At 39.5% G+C, this 13,428-nt stretch overlaps 1 long non-coding RNA gene across 1 annotated transcript; it reads left to right on the top strand.

The window, feature by feature from the left end:
* The first annotated feature begins 276 nt into the window (after positions 1-276).
* LOC145241651 (uncharacterized) lies at positions 277-9,038 on the top strand. The gene is made up of 3 exons (XR_013862595.1): positions 277-371; positions 2,574-2,604; positions 8,852-9,038. It is a non-coding gene; the product is annotated as an uncharacterized LOC145241651 (long non-coding RNA).
* Positions 9,039-13,428: the final 4,390 nt, after the last annotated feature.

Raw genomic sequence — 13,428 nt, 5'->3', positions numbered from 1 at the left:
CCGCTTCTCCAACTGTACTGACATGCAGAAGTTCAAGTGTAATGTGAACAGACATCTTGCTGCTAAACTCCCTACATAGTACCCCTGGAACTTAGGTCCCTGAAAGTATCCCTCTACATCAAAGTGGTAATATGCCTTGTTTGGGGTGAAAATATCATTTAAAAAAAAAAAAAAAAAAAAAAAAAAATGAATAAAGTTTTTTTTTTCAAACAGCAAGAACGATAATTCTTATTAAACAAAACAAGAGCGATAACCCTGCCAAAAATGTTTGAGTTACTTCCCTTGTTCTATCTTGTACCGACTTCGCTTGAGTTTCAGCGCAATACGAAATTCTTATGGCATTTTTCCTCATTTTTAAATACGCGAATTTAGTAAGTAAACGTTGAATCTATCTTGTAATATTACTAACAGATTACTGACAAATAAAGCTAATTTTTATTCTCACTTTTTTTTTTCAGTTCAGTTATATAATTTTAAATAAATCGCATATTTTATTTCGATAATTAATAATTGTTTTCAAAGTTCACGTCAGATTTGAAACAAAAGTGAATAGCATTTTGGTGGATCTGAACGAGCTTTCCCCTTCCCGTTAAATTAATTCCTTTTTACATTTTCATTTTTTTCTCTGGATTATCTTCGATAACAGACTTAACTTTCATATTAGCAGGAAAAAATTTTGGTGCTTTTGCACTTTTGTCACCGCGCTATATTTTAATAGTTTTTCAGGTTAAATTCAAGCTTCACAATATCTATTGATTTTTAATTGTTAGGTAGAAGCACAGAATAGTTACAAAACACCGCCCTCTCCCCATGTTAAAAATGGCTTTCAAAATAATCTTATTATTTCAGCACGGTGGCAAAAGTACACAATGCACAAGTATTGAAATCGACATAAAAAAAGATGGTGTTATTTTACATTAGACCCGGCTCACGTTCGTATAGAACAAAATATGTTTTTGTAGATTTCGATGTGCTAAAAACGAATCTGCAAACCGAATAGTTTACTTTTTCGAAAAATGGGTGATTACTTTTCGATGTAAATTTAACTTAAAATGAGCACCCACTTTCTGGTCACCTTAGAGATAAGGTATTTTTTGTGTGTTTAATGGCTAAAAGTATTTTTCGATTTCTTTTTATGTTTTCATCTTTCAATAAAGACACAAGGAAATTAAAAAATAAAGAAAAAATCGGTATTATTTTACTTTAAGGCTTGTCTCACATTCATATAGAAAAAAAAAAAGTTTTTTGTAGTGTTCGATGTGTTTTAAAAGAATATGGTAACCGTTTCCGTCGCAAATTTACTGTTTGTATGGTATTAACCCGGGACTATTTTCCATTTCACAGTCTAGCCTTCGTTTACGCTACACGCGAGCATAAATGAAGGCTGTTAAATGTGCATTCGCGTACCAAACTGCCTTGTCACAGTGTAATTGGCGAACAATTAAAATTATATGAAAAGCAAGTATTTTTCCAAATATTAAGCCATGTAATTCTATATGTTATCATGGGTGGCCATTTTGTACGTGAAGCATCAAACATATGCACGCAAAATGAAGGCTAGGCTGTGAAATGGAAAATAGTCCAAGAGTTAAGGGGTTAATACCATACAAACGGTAAATTTGCGACGGAAACGGTTACCATATTCTTTTAAAGCATATCGAAAATTACAAAACTTTTTTTTATATATTAATGTGAGACAAGCCTTAAAGTAAAATAATACCGATTTTTCTTTATTTGTTAATTTCCTCGTGTCTTTATTGAAAGATGAAAACAGAAAAAGAAATCGAAAAAACCTTTTAGCCAATAAACACACAAAAAATGCCTTATCTCTCAGGTGGCCAGAAAGTGGGTGCTCATTTTAAGTTAAATTTAAATCGAAAAGTGATCACTCACTTTTCGAAAAAGTAATTTCTTCATGCCATGAAAACTATTTTTTTGCGACGGAAACGGTTTGCAGATTCGCTTTTAGCACACCGAAATCTACAAAAAAATATTTTGTTCTATACGAACGTGAGACGGGCCGTAAAGTAAAATTTTACCAAAAAGATACCATTGGTTTTTAATGAAAATTTTTTTTTCCAAGTTTCGCTCTAATAAGAAAAAAGCACAAAGTTTGTATTTTGATTGGTCTCTAAACTTATATTTGTCAAGTTTTAATAGAATTCAACAACAAATTCAAACATAGTCGCCCATAATTTAGTAACACATTATCATCGAGGAAACGATCACAATGAGCGAAGAATTCTGAATAAAAGTTTAATTTTTATGTCAAAAAGTAAATTAGAATTAAATAAAGTCTGTATTCTTTAGCTCTCATTTCTTATCCATTCTTTATCACAGCCATCCTATCGGATTAACCACCCAACATGACCCTCTTCTTAAAAGTTTAATTTTTATGTCAAAAAGTAAATTAGAATTTTAATCTAGAATTAAAATACAAAAAACAAAAAAACACACAAAAACGGACAATCCCAAAGTAAAAAGGTGCAATAAAAAAGATTTCACACTAATTTTTTCACTAATTCTTACAAAAGATGGAAGAAAGTCGAGTGCCTTTGTTCATTAATTTTCAGAGATGGACTGATTTCTCTTTGGATTGTTAAGGTAAGTAATATCATTTCACTCTTTTGTTTTTACTCCATCCGTAAATGAATTGTTAAAACTTCCATGTTTTTTTTTTGTTTGTTTTTTTTTTTTTTTTTTTTTTGTTTTGCTGTAACAAGAGTTATAATACTAATGAGATAGATGCATCTCTAGCAGGTCTTCCAAAGCCAACCTGACCTCTGGAAGGTGAACTACAAATGGTTTAAAATTCAACTTGATCTGATCGATATGTGCTACATATGTAATGAAGTGAAAAACCAATCTGTTTTACCAATATTTCCCACTTGAGACTTCAACTGTGTTAAAAGATGGCCTTTTATATTATCAAACAAAACAATTCTGTTAAAATGTTTTTGACTCCTAATGGAGGTAAATATTTATTTTATTTGACAAAAATAAATTTATACAAATAAAAATGTGGCACAAGGCCGAACAACGGGGATGGGGGTTAATGTTGACCTAACTAACATAACGTTAACTTAACTAGACTCTTTCACCAAAATACCAGAATCACTCTGTGGACATCCTACTTTAAACCCGAAAGTTACAAATATATATACATGATGAGGGGGGTTGGGGATAAAAATCTTATTTACAAAATCGGATGAAAAATATACAATGATAAAAAGTGGTTAGTAAAAAGAACCCCCTCACTACTAATTGTGGCGGATAAAAAGTTTTGTCAGTCGAAAAGATATAGGTCCCACGAAAACTAACTTTATTCAAACACAACAAAAATGGCCTACATCTCTGGCAAAACAGTTTATCTGTCACCTAAGGGGCCGGGATTGGGGATTATCGAACCAAAAGTGGGGGAAAAAAAAAAAAAAAAAAAAAAAAAAAAACGCGAGGGGCGCTGGGACAGGGAAAACCAAAAGGGGGATTGGGACGATGACAGCATGCATACTCTAGCTAAGTTAAAAATCGAACAAAAATGCCTAACTAACCTACTCTAGGAGGTCCGATGCATGTCTATGTTTGATCAGGCTACCCAAAATCCTTAAAAAACCTAAGCAACTCAAAAAAGAAATTCAAGACTAGCTCCATTCACTTTACACAGTCGCGAAACTTTCACTCACCTGTCGTTGAAATTCACAGGAGCGAGTTTCACTTTCTCCAGCTTAATTCGCATTTTCAATCGATATTTGAAAATGAGGACAAGCTGGGGAGCAGTGAAGGTCTCATCTCCGTAAACCTCCTTCTGTCGCGTCGTCCAAATCACGCCTCTCATAACTGCTAGTAAACACAGAAAAACATAGCGTTCTTCCTTCTTCATGGTCGGTGCCCAGTTGCAGCACGGGGAAACCGACTCCAGCACAAAAAAACGCTAACTCAGCATGCGAACCGTGAAGCCTTCAACTAACTCACACAACGGTCGAACGATGGCGCAGTGGAAGAAAGCATGATCAAGGTCTTCCTCCCATTCTCCGCATCGGACACAATTGTAAAACCCGCTGCGTAAAGTCTTTTGCCGACCCAGAGGGCATTTCGTATTACCAGCCAGGTGAGTGATGCCTCGTAATTATCGAAGCAGCTCGACCCAGGCGCCCAAGGCCATATTAAGCGGCGCTCCTCCTTCGTAAAACCGAACTCCTCAATCTTTTCGTCTCGAACGGATCCCCTCGCTAAGGCCCGATATAGCGCCTTGCGAGACAACAGCTGGGTGTCAGAGAGGCTTTCTTTGACCCGTTGAAGAAATCTCAAGGCCTGCCGACACTCGCGATAGAAAGGGCACTCGTTTGGGGGCAACTTTTGTGCCTCCCCCTCAGCCGAATGCACACTCTCCAAAGCCTGAAAGGCTTTCTTAGTGTCTTCTATCCAGAAGACACCGTTTCCCTCACTTGGTGTACACATTCGATCCAGGTATATCAGCCTAAGAGTGTGTCTACGTATTTCCACACTAGGCATACCCAGACCGCCTTCAGACGGATGCAGGTAACAGACCTCCCGGGTAACCATGGCTTGCTTTCCGCGCCATAAGAACGCGAAAAGAGCACGCACCAGATCAACTAGTGTGGTCTCCGGGAGTGGAAGTACTGATAGACGGTAAAGGATCAGGGGGTAGATATGAGAATTGCATACCTCCGCCCGACCCTTCAAAGACAGATTTCTCAAGGCCCACAAATGAGATGCGACCTTGACCGCTTCCAATACCTCCGACCAATTTTTCTCCAGCTGGAGACCGGGGCCAAACCAGACGCCGAGTAGCTTGCATGGCCCATCAGTCCAACCAAAGGGTCCCTGAAGGGGCATACCCCTCCAGGCACCGATACGTAAGCCAATAGACTTAGCGTAGTTAATTATGGCCCCTGTGACCTTGGCATACCGACTTGTTTCTATGTCAACGACTCTAATCTCGGCACTGCTCGTTACAAGCACAGTCACGTCGTCAGCATAGGCGGTATACTTTACCGGGGTAGAGCCACCTGGCAAAGTAATCCCGCGAAGGACCGGATTCACCCGAAGCTGGCGCAAATATGGCTCAAGCGCCAGCACATATAACATTGGGGATAACGGACAACCTTGACGGATCGATCTTGTTAACATGAAAGGTTTCGACCTCACCCCATTCACTTCTACCATAGCACCGGGGTTGGCATACAAGAGGCAAATCCAAGAGCGAAACTGGGGACCAAACCCAGCCGAGCGAAGAACAGCCTCTAGGTAATGATGGTCTACTCTGTCGAATGCTTTGGACTGATCTAAATTAATCAGCGCGGCTTCTGTGTCGACTTTTTCTACGATCAAGCGTATCGTGTGCAAATTATCCTGAATCGTCCGGCCCTTAACAGAACAAGTCTGTTCGGGACTTATTAGACGGTGTAAGACAATCTGCAGACGATTTGCTAAGATCTTGGCCAAAATCTTAAACTCTGTGTTTAACATCGTTAAGGGCCGGAAATTACCTATCCCATCCCCTCCATTTTTATCTTTGCGTAACAATTTAATGATCCCCCTGGTAAAGTACTGAGGTATGCACCCGTTCCTAAACCAGGAGTTAAAAAGTACGGTCAGCAAAGGAATAAAAATGGGCGACAGCCTCAAATACACCTCGTAGGGCAGACCATCTATCCCAGGGGTCCTGTCTAGCCCGACCTGTTTCAAGGCCTCAATGACTTCTTCCTCTTTTATGCTACCTTCACACCTCGCTGCTTCGGTCGCCTCCAGGCGAGAAAAGTCGGCTAAATAGGTGTCAAACTGTTCAATAGTCAGACCGGGCTCCTTGGTAAAAAGCTCCTGAAAATGAGTCCGAAAACCCTCCAAGATTCCGTCGTTTGAAATTACGGTTCGTCCGTCCGGCAATGTGACACTGGCGATGTGTCGATCTGCAGAACGTCGAAACTCCTCCGCACGCAGTGACACGGCCATGTTTGTTGCCTCATTTGGCGCTCTTTTTAATCTAGCCCTAACTAATAATCCCTGGTCCTCCCTGTTATCCAAGGAGTCCAGTTCAGCCTTAACTATAGTATAGCTAGCACTATCCCCCTCCTCCACCGCCCTTTCTAATCTATCTTCTAGCGCCGCTTTCGCTGCTCTAGAACTACGGTTGAGCCGGCGACTAAAATCAGCAGCGAAGGACCTAATGACTTTTTTAAGGTTGCCCCACCACTTATTCCCGATGATAGCCCCCGTCAATTCCCTCTGTATTGTTAGTAGAAGCTGTTCCCGGAAGTCCTTCACATCGAACAATGACGTGTTGAACTTCCAGTAACTAGCCATCCTAGGTTTAACACTATCTAAGTTTACTCGAACCCAGACAAGCCTATGGTCCGAATAAACTATACTATGAAAACTTGGACAGTCTAAAAGCCCTAGGTCGACTCTCCTAACTAAGAACCGATCGATGTAACTCGAAAGTTGCACCGGATCGGAGCCGTGTCTACCTGTCCAAGTCCATGCTAAATCCCCGGGTTTTCGTTCCGAAATTTATCGACAAGATCAAACTTGTCGAAAAAGTCTCGAAACGCTTTAGCATCCCGGTTCTGGTTAGTGTCCCTTGTGGTATTAACCCCACGATCTAACTCGGGATCCAGGACCGCGTTCCAGTCTCCCGCTAAAACTAACCGGCGAGACGAATTCATGAAAGGCTCGATTCGCCGAAAAAAGGAAACTAGCTCAGTACGGTTATTGGGCGCATAAACCCCAATAAAACGAAATGCCACATCCTTTACGGTAACAATCTTCCCTCTGGATCTGCATAAATAGGGTCACACGATGCATCAAGAGTGCGCTTAACTAGCCAGGTAACCCCCCTTGCGTGGGTATCATAATGTGCTGAGTAGAGCTGAAAGTCTCTAAGGAGCACATCCTGATAGTCACTTGGAATAAAGTGAGTCTCCTGTAGACAACATACATCCACACCAAGGCGTTGAAGGTCGCGTGCAACTCGAAGTTTACGAGAGGCGTCCCTCAACCCTCGGACATTTAAACTAGCTAATCTTAAAGAAGCCATCCCGAGTTACTTAGGGTTGGGAATCCTGATCAAACATAGACGGTGTCAAGACACCGACAGCTGTCCCCATGGATCCAGTGGTCATCTCAGTGGTGATTGACCCGTCAGGGGACAAACCGCCGATGTCAAGAGGAAAGGTTAGTTTAATGGCCCTATACAATGATGGATGCATTTTGATAGGGACCCATCCAATACATGATTCTTTCATTTTTTGTATGTCGTTATCATTGAAAAAAACGGCTGGAGGAAACAAATTAAAAGCGCTATTTGCTTCCTCCATCATTGTCCACACTCCACTGGCCTCTGCTCTGGGCCTTACTACAGTCAAGAATCTTGGGGCTTTGGGGAAGTTTTCGGGGTTAGTGGTATCCTTTTTCTTTATATTTTTTAAGGCTAGCAAATTTTTATATTCCTTGTTCTTGTGTGCCTTCATCACAGTTTCTCTTTCGGTTGAGATTTGACAAACTGCTTTGCCTGTAAAAAAAAGGGGAGATTTTTTTTTTCGGGATTCTCTCTCGGAAGAAGGGCTCCTTTGCCTTTTTTTATCGGTCGGAGTGGGAGGGGGCATATCTGTTTTCATGGGAGAAGGGGGAGGAGTGCTTTGAGGCGTGTTAGCAGGAGTGCAGAAGGGGGAAGGTCTCGGGCTTCTCTTTTTGGGAGGAGCGCCTAGAGAGGTCATATTTTTCCCTCTAGTCGGGGGTGTAGAAACTATTGGGGCTGGAATTTTGGGGGGGGGGACGTTTTTCTTTTGGGTTAGGTTTCTCCGGGAACAGGGACTTTGGGAAGGGAACGTGTATTTTTTCTTTTCGTTTTTCATCGAGAGATTCTTTTAATTTTAGCAGTTCTTTATATTTATTCCGTCCGGGGTCTTTGCTCGAACGTATTTCAACTTTTTGTTCCTTTGTTAAGGATTTTGCACAGGTTGGTGATGCTGCTTTTCTGATTGGTACGGTTTTCCATTCACCTTTCTCTGGTGATGCAGCTTCGGTGTTATAAACTGCTTCGATCTCGTCAGTTGATAGACTGGGAGGATTAGTTTCATCTGTCGGTTCTGGTATTTTAAATCCAGGTTGTGCGCCCGGCTCTAAATGTGGTAATACCCGATTTTTTGGGTTTCTCGTCGTTGTTTGCTTCTTGGGGCACGTATAAGTTAAGTGCCCCACTTCTCCGCATATCCAGCAAGCCGGACGCCTTCCTGCCACTACTATAGGTAGTTTCTCCTCCTGTGCCTCGATGTAGTATGGTATCTTATAGTATGCCTCCTTATTCAGCAAAATATCAAACGACCAGACACCATTGTACTGGTCGACGTTTACTCCAGTGATGTCTCCGTATTGCAGTAAATACGCCGCCAAATATTCCCCTGGTATTACACCTGTGACTTCGAATATGGAAATGGTTGTCCGTCTCCGTCCATCCTCAGAATGTATTCTGGAGTGATGATTTCGTTTTTCGAGAGCTTAATACAATCTTCTTGAGATTTAAATAGGGCTGCCCAGGTGTTGTAGCCCTTTGTCTTGGTTATCCTTTCCGCTCTCATTCCCACAGTCGTAATTAACTTTGTCACGGTGTCTTTGGTCGATCTAATCAGCTTCTTGGTTTTTCTGTCGATGACAAAAAGTGAAATTGTCTTTTTGGCAAATTCATCCATCCGTAGTTGTTCCACCTTGATGCCATTCGTGGTGACATGCTCTATGCATTTCTTGGCTTCTTCAAGAAACGATTCTACGTCTATTTTTACTGCTGGCGGCTTCTTCCAGACTGCATTCTCCTCTTCTTGCTTTTCCTTGACAGGTTCCGACGGCTCACAGCTGGCAGATGCCATGGCCGACGGGAAATGAGAGAAAAAAAACGCGAAGATCCGGGACTTAAAAAGGTAACAACGGGGGAAGAGAAGAAAGAGGAATAACAAATTTAACAATATATAACAATAATAATAACAATAATAATAACAGTATCAGCGCAATGAATATCGTATACAACCAAAAGACGAACTAATGGTGGTATGACACCAATGGTTTCGACGATCGTTTTTATAACCACAAGTTATAATAACCAACCAATAAGAAGCTTCCAAAGTTACTATAAAAATAGTCGAATTTTGGTTTCAATCAGTTCGCTGTCGTCTCTGTCATGAACCTGCATTTGATTCTTCGCTGCCATCTTTGTTACTAGGAATTACTTAACACCTAGGATCGGAACTGCACTGATTCTTCACCACCATCTTTGTTCAACATAATGTCTCAACACTTAACAAACTAAATAAGACGTATATTGTTTGTATAGTTCCACAGTAGATGAAATACATTCAGCAGTAGCATTGCAACATAAATTAAAAGAGAATATAGCAGTAAGGTTCTGTTTTTATATGTTTGCGCACCATTGTATTGGCTGACATGTTTGCCACATTGTCATGACCTTGTGCCTTACAATCATCAAGCGGAATAGCATGGCTTTCTAATGTTTCAGTAATCATGTGAGCAATTTTAGATTCTGTTTTGTTACTACAATCTACAAATCTCAGAAATCGTTCCACAATTTCAAATCTTGATTCATGGTGAACTAGATAATGCAAAAGGTATGCTGTTTTCTCAACATGAGATGAATATCGTGTAGAATCTATTATTATTGCATAGTACTTTGCAGACGGCCTTTCTCTAAAAATGTGCTGTTTAACAAAATCATAGCATTCGGCAATTAATTTATTTTGGGACGTGTTAGAGAGGTAATCTACTTGCAGTCTTTTACTCTTTTTCTGCAACTCTTCTACCTTTCGAACATGTTCCTTAAGAATGGTATCACAGTGGGAAGTCAACTTTATCAGACCTCAAATCTTTCCATTATTTCAGTCATCAATACGTTGTGAAGAACCCTGGAAAGCAAGGCCATGTTCTCCAAAGAATAGAATAACATCACCAATTTGTTTTAAAAATGTTATGCCATTTTTCTTATTCCACTTTAATTGATGATTTTAGACGATTTTCAATACCTTTGTAACACTGGCTGGCACTTGTCTTCATTAGTTGTTGTTGTTGTTGGAATAATAAAAGTAATACAAATGTTAACCTTTAAAAGGAAAGAACTTTGTTTGCCTTTTTACATTTGGAGAGAGTACACCTCTTGTTAATAATGTTCACCGGCAACATAGGTCTCATTGGTTTCGGGGCTAAGAGTGTACTGCCTACTCGCCTGTCATGCTGGCTAGGGAGTGGTTAAGGAGAAAGAGAGAAAGGGAGATGATGAGAGACTCTGGATAGCAGTTCCTGGTTTGTGTCCGGTTTATGAGAAAGAGAAAAAGAGGGGCTAAGAAACTATTATTTCTTGGGGAATGGTATTATTTTCATCCATATTCTTGGCTTTTAGGGGTCCTACACCTTCTTGCAATGACAGACATTTCTCTAATTTACGCTGAGCTCGATAGCATTTCCTATGCCCAATACCCTTTTCATGCCCAGGAACCATTATATAGCACTGGTTGTCCAACCTTCAGCTGTAAGCTAAAGCAGATTTGGATGCAGTAGCAAGTCTGCAGCAAACACTGCACCAAAATAGCCAGCATGAAAAACAATATAGTGTCTCATTATGTTGACTCCAAACAAGCCAATCTCAAGTATACTGTTCTGCATCAATGTTTGTGAAAATCACACTCAAGATGAGAACAGTCGTCTGATGAATCCAAATGATACGAATAATCAATCCTCATCTAAAAACTTCAAAAACGTTACAATGTGTCGGTTCTCTTTATTTATCATTCGATTGTTAACATCTCAAGTGATAGGCAGACATGAATGAGAATCACTCCCCCTTTCTTTTTAACAAAGGAGACACCACTTATCACGGCCCGGATGCCACTCGAGGATAAGGGTTAATGAGTGTACAGTAGTCAATGGGAAAATGTAGGGCGGACCTGTACAAGAGTGTTCACCACCTAAAAATGCATGTTTTATATCTTTTTTTTTTAAGTTTTTTTCGACAATTACCATAGATTACAGATTTAAGAATCTTATGAACAGAAAAAAAAATATTAATGACTTTTAAGAAGGGTGTCATGTTGGGTGGTTAATCCGATAGGATGGCTGTGATAAAGAATGGATAAGAAAAGGAATGAGAGCTAAAGAACTGTCGGAGCCTTTTCTAGTCTCACACAAAAACACGCGTTCACATCTCAAGCTATATTACTTGTCACATACATACGCGCACACAAACATACGCGCGCACGTCCACACACGCACATATATTCACGTTCGCGTACATACACTCACATTCACGTTTATACACATACGCTTAACGTACGCACATGTACGCACAGATGGATGACGTCACTTCCCTTTCAAAGGAAATCCACACATGCGCAAAAGACCACCGGAAACAATTATAAAAGCAAGAGACAGCTGTTTCCAGCCCTTTTCGGACCAACTCTTGAGCTGAGAGGTTCGGCTAACCAGCCACCTCTCTCTCGGGATGCACGCGCTCACACGCGTCACGTCCCCTGCGACTATGTATGGGGCCCGAGCTAACAGACAGTACGTACACTTTACACGTTTTCTATCTCTATGGCCTGGATTGACTTTTTCTCGTTTTCTCTCTCTCTCTCGCTATACTACAATAGACTTTCCTCCTCACCAGCTAACAGCGAGAGATGCACCCTAAACTGGATTAACTTTCTCTCTTTCTCTCTCTACGACAATAGACTTTCCTTCTCACCAGTAAACAGCGAGAGACGCATGCCAAACTAAACATGTGTAGTACCCTTTTCTTTCACTTGTTTCTTCACAAAATAAATCCTAGTTCGTTTACTTCAATTTAACACGTAGTTCGTCTCTTTCTCAATTCATTATTCCTAATTACCACGACTACAGAACACAGGCTTTATTTACAAAAGACACCATGACAATCATACGTACAAGGGAAGTAACTCTTCCTAACTTCCGATTTATCCAAGGGACTTAACTAACACAACTTTCTCGTTATAACGTTCTATTTCCTTGCTATCTGACTTACTGTCCATTTCTTTACGGATGTGTCACGTGATTAGAACCCTTTCTTAAAAGTCATTAAATTTTTTTTTTTTTTTCAAAATTTTTTCTGCTCATATGATACTTAAGACTGGAGTTTGTATTACTGTACACATAGTTTCGAAAAAGTTGTCAAAAAACAAATATAGAACAAATAAATGTTATCAAAGGCAAGATAAGCTACTTTTCTACCTAACTGGATATGTTTTTAGTGTTTTTATTTAATGTAACATGTTTATTCTGCTCGAAAAACATAGCGTTTAACGATGTATTGGAAAATTAAAAATGGCACCCGACTCTCTCTTTGAAACGTAAGTTTGGGAAAAGGAGTTAAAAATAAAAAATATGCAAAATACTGTTAAAAACCTACCGAATATATGTCAGCCTATGTCACGGTAACATATATTGAGTGAGTTTCTAATAGCATTTTTTCTAGTTTTTTTTATTTATAACTCGTTTTCTCAAACTTACCGTGTCAAAGAGAGAGTCGGGCGTCATTTTTAATTTTCCAATACATCGGTAAACACTATGTTTTTCGAGCTGAATAAATATGTTACATTAAATAAAAACACTAGAAAATTATCCAGTTTGGTAAAAAAGTAACTTATTTTGCCTTTGATAACATTTATTTCTTCTATATTTGTTTTTTGACAACTTTTTCGAATGTATGTGTACAGTAATACAAACCCTAAGTCTGTAATCTACGATAATCGTCGGAAAAAAATTAGAAAGAAAAAAAAAACAGTTGAAAAACACGCATTTTTAGGAGATGGATACTCTCATACAGATCCGCCTATCATAGTAATCGTTAGTAGTGGAAAATTGGATGACTTAAGGAGATGGCTCACCAAGAACTTGTTTATGTTGGACTTGAAGACGACCATATTGTAGTCAGTTGGAAAGCTGGAAAACAGAACAGAGTTCCACAGTCATGCAGTTCTAAGAAAGAAGCTTTATTCATGGGATCCACATTTAGGTTTAGGCACAGCTAAAGAGTAGAGAAATTATTGATAGTGGTTTCAAATAGACGAGTGTTTCGTGAAAGTCAGGCCAGGGGTAACCATAGATTGGAGAAATATAATTTTTATAGTATGTTTTAGTATACGATATAGTTTGAGGTTAGGAATGTTTGTTGCGAAAGCTGTTCTTAACATGGGGTGGTTGGGGATGTTTATACGATGTTGGGTTAGGTCGTAAAAAATGCCAACTGCAGAATACCAGTTAAAATTATAGGAGAGGAGTAATTCTCGTTCAGGTTCGCCTATATATATATATATATATATATATATATATATACATAATACAAAATGATATGTTAGATGATGCATGATGCAGGAATGAAATCCATGGAACTAT

The sequence above is a fragment of the Euprymna scolopes genome, chromosome 20, assembly GCF_053919585.1.
Source record: "Euprymna scolopes isolate OS-2025 chromosome 20, ASM5391958v1, whole genome shotgun sequence".
NCBI classification, from domain to species: Eukaryota; Metazoa; Mollusca; class Cephalopoda; order Sepiida; family Sepiolidae; genus Euprymna; species Euprymna scolopes.
Note: the sequence above shows the minus strand (reverse complement) of the source record. Positions and strands in the feature narration are given on the sequence as shown.